Here is a 12181-nt window from a genome sequence, read left to right on the forward strand (position 1 = left end):
ACCTCAAAAGGTAAGATGACCCCAAGCTACCTTTATAGATGTAGAAAAGAAAATGAAGACAGCCCCATATCTATAAAAAGGAGACATACTATCTCCCATTTACATGGGGGAGGGGGGGGAGTTTAACTCTGCTCTATCATTGTGCAATGATACAGCCCCAGACCTAGACAAAATTCCTAATGCAATGATGGGAAAGTGTTTGATAAAATTAAACTGTTAATATAAGTATTGATAACCATAGTTTCCCAACAGTTTGGGAACTGGCTGTTATATTAGCTTTTTTAGAATCTGGAAAGAACAAAGTTTTATCTGCAAACAACCAATCATTTGCATTGACATGTTGTTTACGTAAAATCATGGAAAAGATGGTCAACTTGTATGGATATTAGAAAAGAAGAGTATTTATTCACCAATGCATTGTGGGTTTCAAAGAATGCACTCTGCAATCGATGTACTTGTCCATCTGAGTCATCTATTTGTGAGTTGCCTGCTTCTGAGGACCATCATGTGACAGGCAGTACAGCTGTAAACTAAACACTTTTCCTCTTACAGGTGTATCTGGTTTGCTGAGGGGTTGCGACAATGCTGGTTTGTCCTGGAATTGTGGGCCACTCTTGCGGCATGTTTATGACCGTTGAGGAGATGCCTCCAGACCAGCTTTGCCCTGTTTACAGATGACACTCCTGCATGCAGTCTTTTCCTTGTGACGAGTTTCGGGAGTGGCCATCCTCCCAGTGGGAGCGGTAGAGTAGAGAGTGGAAAAAGTCTAAGAGGGATTCTTCTCCATTGCGGTCTTCCTCGAGAGCAAAGAAGTCCCAATTTATTTCTGTGACATCTCCTATCCACCGATGTTGACGCCTTATAAAAGTTTATGGCTAGATTCCAGCTGTACTAAAAAATGTAGTATCCATAGTAAAAAGCTCAGCTTTGTATGGTTAAGAAAAATACAAATTACTTTCAAATTTGTTATATTATTTTATAAGAATTACTTTTTTCCTTAGCATACACTTACAAGGTATTTGTAAATTTATTTATATGTTCTGGCGCAAATACAAACCCTCTGCTATTTATAGGGGTATTACTTTCGACGTAGCTGAAAGATGAGCCACGATAATTTTAGTGAGAGATACCTACCCCATCTGCTAGTTAGCCGGTGGCGGTGGGCTACACCGGCTACCCTGTTCACTCACACCTCTCGATTCAGTAACCACTTTACTTTTTAGCCGGGTAGAGGACGGTGATACTTTTCTCTCCCGCAAAGACTTGCCTTGATTGTTAAACAGTTACTGTAATTCTGTTTATCTTATTCTATTTATTTATATATATATATATATATATATATATATATATATGTGTATAGTTATAGTGTATATAGATACATACATACATACATACATACATATTGAAACATACTCGTTTGTTGTTATATTTTTGTAACTTTTATTACAGTTGCTGTATGCATGATAGCATATTCCGACAGTCTCCGCCGTAAGGATGATTCATATTGCCTTCTGGTAGACTTTGTTTTGTATTCCTTTAGGAAGTCTAAACTTTTCTTCGAGATCCCAAACCTTTTCTTCACGGCTAGGGAGAGAAAATTATGAGTTGAAGATCCTTGACTTTCTTTGATGAAGCGAAGACAGTCGACTTCTGCACCTGTTGGGAGAGAACTGGGCCCGGCAGAGGGATCGGTTTGGGCTGTAGCTCCAGGACTAGGGGGAACCAATTGCTCCAGGGCCACTTGGGAGCTACTAGGATTGCTGTCCCTTTGAAGGTTCTCAATTTGGAGAGGACTTTCAACAGAAGGTTGGGTGGAGGGAACAGGTAAATCTTGGATCATCTGTTCCAGTCCAGGGACATGGCTTCCACTGCTTACGCTTTGGGGTCCTCGTAAGGGGCCACATATCGAGGAAGTTGCTTGTTGTCGCTTGTCGCGAAGAGGTCGATCTGTAGTTCCGGGACTTGACGAGAGATGAAGGAGAATGATCTTGCGTCTAGGGACCATTCCGACTCTATGGGGTTTGTCCTCGATAGAGCGTCCGCCGTCACATTGCGGAATCCTTGTAGGTGAACTGCAGACAGGTGCCACTTCTTCCTGTCTGCTAGGCGGAAGATGGGTAATAGCACCTGATTTAAGTGGGGCGATCTCGAGCCCTGACGATTGAGACATCTGACTACTACCGAGCTGTCCAGAGTTACACGGATGTGTATCGAAGGACGCGGGGATAATTTCTTCAGGGTGAGAAGAACCGCCATGGCTTCCAAGATATTGAACTTGTCGTTGATGGGAGTGGACCCCCCCCCCCCAACCCTCCAGAGAAGCGTCCGTGTGGATGTTGAGCGATGGAGGTGGAGGTTGGAGAGGGATGGATCTTTTCAAGGTCCTTGCTTCTGACCACGGTCTTAGAAGGGAGCGAAGCCTGTTTGGTAGGGGTCTCTTGAGGTCTCTTCGAGCGACGGATGCGTTTCGTCTCCAGACTCCTGATGCATCCTTTAGCTGTGCTCGTAGCACTTGGTTTGTCACTGAGGCGAACTGTAGTGAACCGAGAACTTGCTCTTGCTGTCGTCTTGAGATCCGTTTGGATTTGAGAAGTCTTCTGACAGACCCTGCTATTTCTTTCCTTTTCTTTAATGGAATGGAAAGGCGGTGTGACTGAAGATCCCAATGGATTCCTAACCATTGGAACTTCTGAGCTGGAGCGAGGCGAGACTTCTTGGTGTTTATTTTGAAACCCAGGTGTTCCAGGAACTGGGTTACTTTGCTGCAAGCTTTCAAACATTTTTCTGGCGAAGTCGACCAGACCAGCCAGTCGTCGAGGTAGGCCATCATTTGGACGCCCTAAAGGCGTAGCTGGTGAACGATCGTTTCTGCTAGCTTGGTGAAGATTCTCGGAGCCACGTTGAGCCCGAAGGGCATGGCTCTGAAGGCGTAGCTTCTTCGATGGAGCCGGAATCCTAGGTAGGAGGAAGCGTGGTGGTTTATTGGGATGTGCCAGTAGGCATCCGCCAGGTCTATTGAGACCGTGTAGGCCTTGCGAGGCAGTAGGGCTCTTATTTGTTGAAGAGTCAGTATCTTGAATGTTCGCAATGAACTTGAGGGGTGATGAGTTGAGAATGACTCTAAGTTTGTCTGAGTCCTTCTTGGGAACACAAAACAGTCTTCCCTGGAACCTGGTGGACTTTACCCTCTTGATCACCTTCTCGTTCAAGAGTTTTAGGATATATTCTTCCAAGAGGGGGGTTGATGGCTGGAAGAATTGGTGGAAGGTTGGAAGTGGTTGTGTCCAGCTCCAACCTAGTCCCTTCTTGATGATGCTGTGTGCCCAAGGATCGAAGGTCCAGCGATCCTGAAAGTGGCGGAGTCTTCCTCCCACCGGAAGCACTTCATTGCTTCTGGTTTCCCGGGGGCTTGCCACCTTGGCCGCTAGCTCCCCTTCCTCCTCTGCCCCTGGAGGGGCGGCGCGAGGAGTCTCTGCTGGAGCCTCTACCTCTGGGACGAAAGGTAGTGGACTGACGTTCGTAGGCAGGGGTAAAGACTGGTGATTGTGACACCACTGGTTGGGCGACCAACTGAAAGGTCTGATGCGGCTGAGCGACCACTTGGGGAGTAGCGGGAGCTGGAAACTGGCGTTTTTGTTGATGCTGCTGGGGTCTTGGTTTGGAGGATTTCCTCTTAGGCTGAGGGCTTTCTTCCTGAGAGGATTTCCTTTTGCGTGACATGCCCCACTTGTTGAGAAGGTTTAGATTCTCAGAGGCGGCTTTGTCGACGATCTCTTTCACCAGAGCAGAGGAAAAGAGATGCTTACCCCAGATGTTGGAGGAGATTAGTTTCCGGGGTTCGTGTTTTACTGCCGCGTTGGCAAACACGAACTCTCTTCAGTCTTCTGGCCCTGATGAAGCTGTACAGGTCCTTCATCACAGTCACTAGGTGGGTTTTGGCAAGCACCATATACAAATCTGGGACTCTAACATCCCCGGCCATGACCTCGAGCTGAATCTGGTGAGACAGGGAGGCAGCTAGTCTCTCCTTGGTCTCTTGCTCCCGACGAAGAAAGTGGTGATTCAGTTTCGGGAGGTCCTCGTTAAACTGACGTCCAGCTACGTCAGGGTCCAGCTTCCCAACCGTGAAGGTGAACTGGATATCTTTCCAGAACTTGTCGTCGGGGGGAAGGGCGAGGGAGAGAGGCCTACACTCCTCCAGGGTAGGACAGGGTTTTCCTTCCTCCACCGCCTTCATGACCGCATGGAAGGCCTTTTCCACGAAGGGGAAGGTTGCGTAAGGGGGAGCAAGAAAGGACGGGTGCTTCTTGCTCAGAGCCGGCATTTTTGAGTTAGTAAAACCACGGCTCTTCAGGCATTCTGCCAGTAAGGCTTGGGCTTCTGAGTGATCGAAAACGATCACTTCTTTGGGCTCAGTCTCTTCCTTGCAGGCCGGTTCAGACCTAAGTCGGACGTAACAGTCCGGGTAAGCCTCGAAGTTAGGGAAGAATTCCACTTCTTCCAAAAGGATAGACCCTAGCTTGTCGTTGATGAATATTTTGCCAGTTGTAATTGGCATATGCTCGGCGTACCTCCAGGGGTTAGACTCCGAGCAGGAAGGGAGGTCCTTAACCAAGATCTTCTTCGGTTGCTTCCATCCCATCAAACGACTTGTAATCTCCGCAGAATGCTTGTTAAGCTTCTCGTCCATTAAAGCCACCAATACCCGGATGGCTTCTTCGGTGGCGGGCAGCAGGGGCTGCGATGCGGCGGAGGTAGAGAGGACTGGCTCCTCGACCACTACGGGAGCTGCCGGAGGTGGAGGGGCGACCTCACCCTCCGAATCAGGGTACTCCACCTAATCCTCTTCTTCCTCCGGATCCTCGCCCATGAGGGTCCTTTCTGTGTTGTCAGACACGTCCGACATCTTCTCCACCTCGTCTAGACTACACTTGCTAAGCGTAGTCTCGATATCTGGTTCGACGGTCAGTTGAACTATGGGGATCTGATCCTGGGGGATCACAGAATCTGCCGACGCTTTCGGGAAAAGAATGGCCCTCATCTTCTCACTGGAAACCGCGCACCCACCTGCGCAGTTTCTCTCGAGCATTGTCCGTGGCTTCTAAGGACGGGGGGTGGTCGAACCCCTCGTCGAGGAGGCCTTTGCAGACTGAGCAGGACACTGGGTCCCAATACTTGAGGTTGCCCTTCTTTGCAGTACAGGGGGCGTGGGTCCGACACGCTCCATGCCCGTAAAAGTCCGGGCGGCGAACCGAGCAGAAGGGGCTCTCACACTTCAGGTACTCCTGTAAAAGAAAGAGAACATGAGTACATGGAAAATAGAGTCATGTCTTACATTACTCTTAAGATTCCTTAATCTAATTCTTAAACTTAGAATTTGTGTTATGTGAGCTCCGGATAGGTGAGCTAGAAAAGAAGTAGGAAGACACATACTTGCGAATCCCGTCCAACCAGGTACCGCGACCTTTTCTGCTGGCAATTCCTTAGGACCTGAGGTTCTAGGAGAGGGAATGGTATCCCTATGGGGAAGCCAGATTAGGCTTCCTTATAAAGGAATTGTCTACAGAGTAGAGAAGGTCTGAAATCGTTCAGAACCTAGATAAAAGAGGGGAAAATAGGATAAACCGCACAATATTTGGGAAGGTCCCGGTAAGAGACTGCACTGAGAAGCACAGAGTATGCTGGAAACATTGTATTATACAATCATACAGCTCAGACACTGTCTTCAGTGTATGAAACAGCAAAGAAGATCAGTCTGGCTATATGGATGTATAGGTCAACTGCCGGCACGGGGCCGGCAGCCGGGGGGGAAGGGGTGCTTGTCCCTGGAAGCCGCAGAGTGTCGCCGGCAAGCCGGAGGCCTGGTCCGGCGGGGTGAATCCATCAAGGCTACACACTGAGCAGCAGAGAGGTAGGAAACACCTATAGGGGCAGGTCGCCGGCAGGGCGGTGGCCTCCGGCAGCCGGCAGGCTGTTGGCGTTGGTGAATCTGGCTGGGTACATAAGATGGAAGGTGTCTGAGAAGCTGACGGCAGCGACGGCAAGGGGCGGCGGCCCCCGGCAGCCGGCAGGATGACGCCATAGTTGGTCCTCAGAAAGGAAGTCCTATGAAGTAGGAAGGTTACCTGGGGTGCTGGCGGCTAGCGGCAGTAAGGGGCGGCGGCCCCCGGCAGCCGGCAGGTTGTTGCCTTAGGTCATCCTCAGATAGGAACATCTTATGAAGTAGGGAGTCACCTGGCGTCCCGGCGGCGGTCGCCGGCATCGGACCGGCACCATGATAGAAGAGAGAAAGATAAGGAGGGAAGGAGGAAGGGTAATGTCTGATACCCAACCGGCTTCCCTCCGGAAGGAGTGTACTCATGATAGGGGGGGGGACAACCTATCATCCGGCGGCAGGGAGCCGCCAGACGGCTGGGTGCCTATGGTAATCCAAGGGAGGATCAGAGAACACTCTAAACAGGGGGGGGGGGGGGTTGATCTTCTGCCGGCAGGGCGGCCGCTAACACTACCCCATAGTTCGACTATGAGGGGGAAGTGTAGCAGAGCGGCCGCTAACACTACCCCATAGTTCGACTATGAGGGGGAAGTGTAGCAGAGCGGCCATACAGGCACGAGAGCACAGATTAACCTACAATTCTCCCTGAGGGGGAATTGTAGGACAGCGGACAGGAGTGTGAAGGCAAGCCGACACAAAGGGATAGAGTGGGGTTGGGGGGGGGTGAGGGGGCAGAAGGGATCGTGACCCTAAAGCTCCCAAAGGGTGGGGGAATCTATTTTCTATACTACCCAGGCAGGAGAGAAGCACTTTCCAACCCTAGGGTAGGTTAGCTCAGAGTAGGAACAGAACTGGTGTACTGTCCGAAACTTTAATAAAACAGAAACCCCCAAGGCCTAACCTAAACCAGGAGATCTCCTCCTAGATTAGGTAAGGCTGGGGATGCGTATCGCTAGGCCACAGGAGGAAGGGACGTGTCCCAACCGAGAGCAGTCTAGGGGGAAGGGCTAGGCCCCTCCACCTTCAGTCTCAGTCGGTACCCCAAGGGAAAGGCGTTCCCTAGGGGTGGACTGGGATGAACGATAGGTACTCTGGGTTTCTGACCGAAATCCCCCCATACACTATGGAAGGGAAGAGGGAAGAACTACCTAGCCTAACCTACCCGAAATTTTTCGGGTAAGGGGCTAGGAATAGCAAGGCTACCCAGAGGGAGGTTACCCTAAGGTAATAGGGGAGAAGGAAGCATACAAGGGTCCCAACGTTGGGTTAGGTGTGACCTGGCTGGACCAGGCACAGTCCCTTGTATGGTCCCTCGAAGGCAAAAATATGTGCAACATTGAGTCTTGTATGTTTAAAAATGCCTATACCTTCATTAAAATAACACTAGGAACACTATTATATCATGCAGAAGTGAACATGAACACTAGGCTGCGGCCTATGCTAGGCTGAAAGGCTAGTATGGGGTCGGCTAACTAAGAGCGCCAAATACTACTATCGGCATAATATAACTCATTCCTAATAATGAAGACTAAATAACTAAAGATTTAACTTAGTTATAAGGCCGGATAAGGCTGTTCTGGCTAGCTAAATAACGCATGTAATGCGAACAGCAGCGCCGTAAAATGGCGCCTCCGGGTAAGGCACAGCTCGGCCACAAAACACAAGATTTTAGCGGAAAAAATCGTTACTCTACGGCCAAAGCTTATTTAAACAATACAAGAACCTGGTACTCAACTTTCCAGAAGATGGTGAAGCAGAAGGCTGAGACATGGTTGAAGGATGCACAAGAAATTATCCGATCACTGGGAAGAAACAAAAGGCTTAGGGAGCTACCATGAACGTAATGAGGGAGGACGTGACGTCACACAAGTATGGCGCCAGTTTGTTTACGTTGCGAGTATCGTAACAGTGACGAAGGTAGGGTAACTTTGGAACGGCACCTCAGTTACCTCGCCACATTTCCCCCTCTAAGCGTAAACGCTAGGTGGAGTGCAGATGGCCATGTGACGTGTTAATGAATCGTCCCGTGTTGATATACGATATTCTAAAGGGAAAACCCTAAGAGTACTCGCTCCAGAAGTTAGAATCCTGTGGAAACCTTTAGTTTAATTCTCTGGGAATATTATGGTAGTCGTATATATCCAAAGGAAGCTACTGAAGGAACCTTCCATCAGGACGACATGGCTTGAGCCCAAAAATACTTACTTCTACGATCGCGACCTAGTGGAGTGTGTTTGGGCGTAATGGTCACCCAGCAGCGACAAAGCACGCTACCGTCTCCCGCGCCCAACTCCCCGCACTCTACTTCCAAGTGTTATTTTTTATGCCACCTGTCTCTATGGGGGTCAGGTGCTTCCGCTAGGAGATAGGAGGTATCCTCTTTCTACGTGACAGCTGCGATCTAGGTCGCCCACATCTAGGTTGCCCCACCTCAATTCCCCCATCTTTTGTCCAACCTCCCTCATGCTTTGACCTGGGAAGTAAAAGAATGACAACAGTTTAAATTTCACATTAATGGTGCAACTCTTTCTTTAGGCCCGGTGGCTTGCGACAGAGTTTACACTACCCAGGAATCTATGAGACGAGGTCATAGTTTGGCAACCACCGTCCTACTTCCTGTGACTTAAATTACCCCTATTATTATTTTCACTTTAATTATTCTACTTGTGATAGTTGAGTTACTCCATAAGTAGTCTTTTATTTATTTATTAATTTTTTTTGCAGCAGAATTATGAATTGTTATTCGTAACAACTTTTATTTTTTCTCAGCAGCTACTTAGGAAGCAGGGCTTTTCCTTCTTGTGGATACAGCTGCTCTGGTCACTGTCCTGCGGTACCTGTAGTGGCTCATGAGATGCTCACTTTACGAGGTAGCACTCATTACTGACCTTCAACTTGAACAAGGCTTATTGATGGGAAGCTTAGAGCACTGCCAGGAGGTTTGCCTCCATGGGTTGGAGAACCTTTCCTTATGAGGGAGAGTTAACCTTCCCCGGAGTTGGGCTGCTCTCCCTTTCGATGGAGAGCTTCCCCTCTTCAGCTGTTCAGCAACTTTCCCTCTTACAGGAAGAATTGCTGACAGCTCGACAAAGATCACCTTCTTCTATCTAGTCGCCAAAGACTGATTCTTCCCTTATGAGCTGGGGGAAAGCAAAGTCTAAGGCAAGTTCCTCCTTCGTGGGAACTTCTCTCTCGTTCGCGAGAGAGATTGTTCAGGGAGTAAATATGTAGTACGGCTATGATTTTTCCCATAGGCCTGGGAGAAAGCTTGTCCTAGGCGTTGTCCTCCTTTGGGAGGACTTCTCTCGTTCTCGAGCGAGATTTTTCAGTGACCTACATATGTTGGTTGCCTATGCTTTTTCCCAGGGGCTGGGTGAAAGCTTGTTCTAGGCGATGTCCTCTTTTCGTCGAACTTCCCTCTCGTTCATGAGAGAAAGCTTGTGATCAGCTTTTGTGTCAGAGCAGCGAGTTGTCGCAGGTTCTGCAGCCTGACGGTCAGACCTCGAGTCTGATTCCGACGCCAAGGATGTTAGAGCATACTCCTTCGGGGGAACACGTATCTCAGTCGCAAAAGACCGCCGCCACATTCCTGATCAATTCTTTCAGGCAGGTCTTGCTTGCATTAGACAGTAGTTTTTCTCTCTAGTGAAAAAAGGCGTTTGATGGCAACCCCAAACGGAAAAGTGGTCGATAGCAACCTAATGTATGGTCTTGAGCAAGCCCTCACACATGAGACTTCTCCCTTTTCGGGAAACTCTCGTTCCTGAGAAGTTTTACAACTTCAACAGGCGTTGTTAAAACTTCTTAAAAGCCGTTAGAACTTACTGGAGCATGTGCTCTCTTAAAGACAAAACTGTGAGGTTATTGTCACAAACACAGTTTCTACCGAATGTGTGAGTCCTGTCATTATACCCCTGGCACAATGGCATCTCATTTTACATGATGGGCTTCTATGCCTTTTTATTTATTTTACCCTTACAGGGTTGTCTTAAGCATTTAGTCCTAAGGGAGCAGTGTTAGCTTACGTTTTTGTACAATAGAAACAACGTGGGCATGTTTTTATTATGTTTACGAACGTTTCAAACCCGCCCACGAGGGAGCCATACAACCTTGTCATAGTATGAACGTTGGCGAGCCCCTTCAACAAGGAGTATAGGCAAACCAAAGGAGGAATGATAGCCTCAATAACTGTACGTATTGTTTTTTGGCACATGCACTCACATCTTTAAAAATACTACAGGTAGTCAATGATCAAATATTCCTTGGGCAATAATGTTGCGATTCGTCACACATGCATTATTCCCACAACCGGTTTGTTTTGAAACGTTTACTCGGAGGCAAAGATTATGCATGCGGGAACGCAGATGGGCAAGTACACATGCGTGCAAGCGATCTTTCTGCCAACAAGGGCTTTAAGACATCTTACAATTAGAACTTCTTTCTAATAAGTTGTAATGGCTATATCCTATACTGAAACCAGTTTATACATTATTTGTCTACCTTCCTGTAACCAGACATACTGTATATACGATCTGCCTTCATAGGCACTGTCTTCTTTTCTTTCTGATCGAAGGTCTTAGTTTCTTACAAATAATCAGATCAAAAACTTCTTGTAAGCATATCTGTTCCCTTGAAGGGAACATCCAATACTTATGCCAGTTTTACCGATCGGAGACAAAGAAATACAAACGTTTTTTCATCTTTCTTAAGAAGGAGGAATCTTGGTTATGCACGTTTTCAACATTCTCCTGTCGGTTTCCGGACACGACTTATAAGTCAGGCTATGCCCATATGTTTGTCCTGCTCACAGGTCTGTGTTACTGGTCCATAGATAGACTTATGCATATATTACCCATCCAACAATAGATTAAAGATACGTCTCAATCTTATCCTTTAAGAGTATTTGGTTGCGGTCGTTATGAGGGTATTTGGTTGCGGTCAGTAGTTACCAATAGGTCTCTTGTCTGAAAGGAAATCGCTGTAATTACATAAGCAGTACTGGGTACCTGGTTTACCGATTTGTATCATTCTTACTCTGCCAACCCTCGCTAGATTGGTGGAATTTGGAGGGTGAACAAGCTTTCCCCCCTTCATAGTAGAAGCGTGCAAGCAGTGGCACGTCTTGACATCATCTCGAGATGTTTTTTCTTGCTACGCAATCTCATGACCCCTTGGGACGAACCGCAGATGGTGGATGGCAGACGAGAACCTCCGCAAAGAGGCCAGTCTTCTCGCCTCTCCCCCCATCTGAACTGATGCTCTCTTCGGATGCTTCCAAAGAAGGGGGGGGGGGGCAATAGGCCGCACCAATCCATCTTTGTCCTTGGGCCCGAATCAGGAAGGTACCAACACATAGCTCTTTTAGAGAACCATCTAGTAGTAGAGTTAGATGGTCAGAAGAAAGCTAGGTGTCCCCCTCCGCTTGCAGCATTCCTGGCAACAGGGATGTGCTTGCAGACAATCTGAGCAGGGCGAATCAGATAGTGGTCTCCTAGTGTCTTTAAATGATCTAGCAGCCAACAAAGTCCTAACTTTGTGGGGTTCCTCGAATGGGGACTTGTTCACAACGGCCCGGAACTTGTCTTCCGCTCTACTGTTCCCCAGTCACAGACCCCCAGGCTCCAGGCTCTCGAGCAAGATGTATTTCAACAACAGTGGGACAGCTTAAATGTGTACACTTTTCCCCCGTCCGGTCTGGTGAGGAAGTCCTCAACCAAGTCAGAATAAGAAAGAACTTACCATAACTCCAATAGCTCCGCTATGGCATCACGCAGATTGATTCCCAGACCTTTTGCAACATCTGAGGGAACTTCTTCCACGACACACAGCCACATGCTGACATCTTCCACAAAGCTGTACCTTCGCTTCGACTTCCTGCTTAGAAACTGTCCCCCACCTCCTTTCGCAGAGAGGCTTTTCGCAACAAGCTGCGGAAAAGATGTCTAGACACCTCTGACACTTTTCATCATCGGTCTTCCAGGCGAAGTGGTCAGTCTTTTGTGACTGATGTTGTGGAAAGGGTATCACTCCTCTTGATGCCTCTGCTCATACAATGTTTTGAGATGAATTGTCCCCTGTTGGAACTTAAACCTCCTGGGAACGCAGTTTGGGTCCTTCAAACCTGGAGCTATTTTTACAAATTGGCCCGCCACACACGCTGTCCCCCTAGAAGTCCTGCCAGAAAGC

General features: G+C 48.2%; 1 protein-coding gene across 1 annotated transcript in view; it reads left to right on the forward strand.

The window, feature by feature from the left end:
* The window catches only part of LOC137641382 (RING finger protein 17-like), a 1982860-nt gene that overhangs the window by 1024514 nt on the left and 946165 nt on the right, over nucleotides 1-12181 (forward strand). The window lies entirely within an intron of this gene.

This window comes from Palaemon carinicauda, chromosome 5, assembly GCF_036898095.1.
Source record: "Palaemon carinicauda isolate YSFRI2023 chromosome 5, ASM3689809v2, whole genome shotgun sequence".
In the NCBI taxonomy this organism is placed as follows: Eukaryota; Metazoa; Arthropoda; class Malacostraca; order Decapoda; family Palaemonidae; genus Palaemon; species Palaemon carinicauda.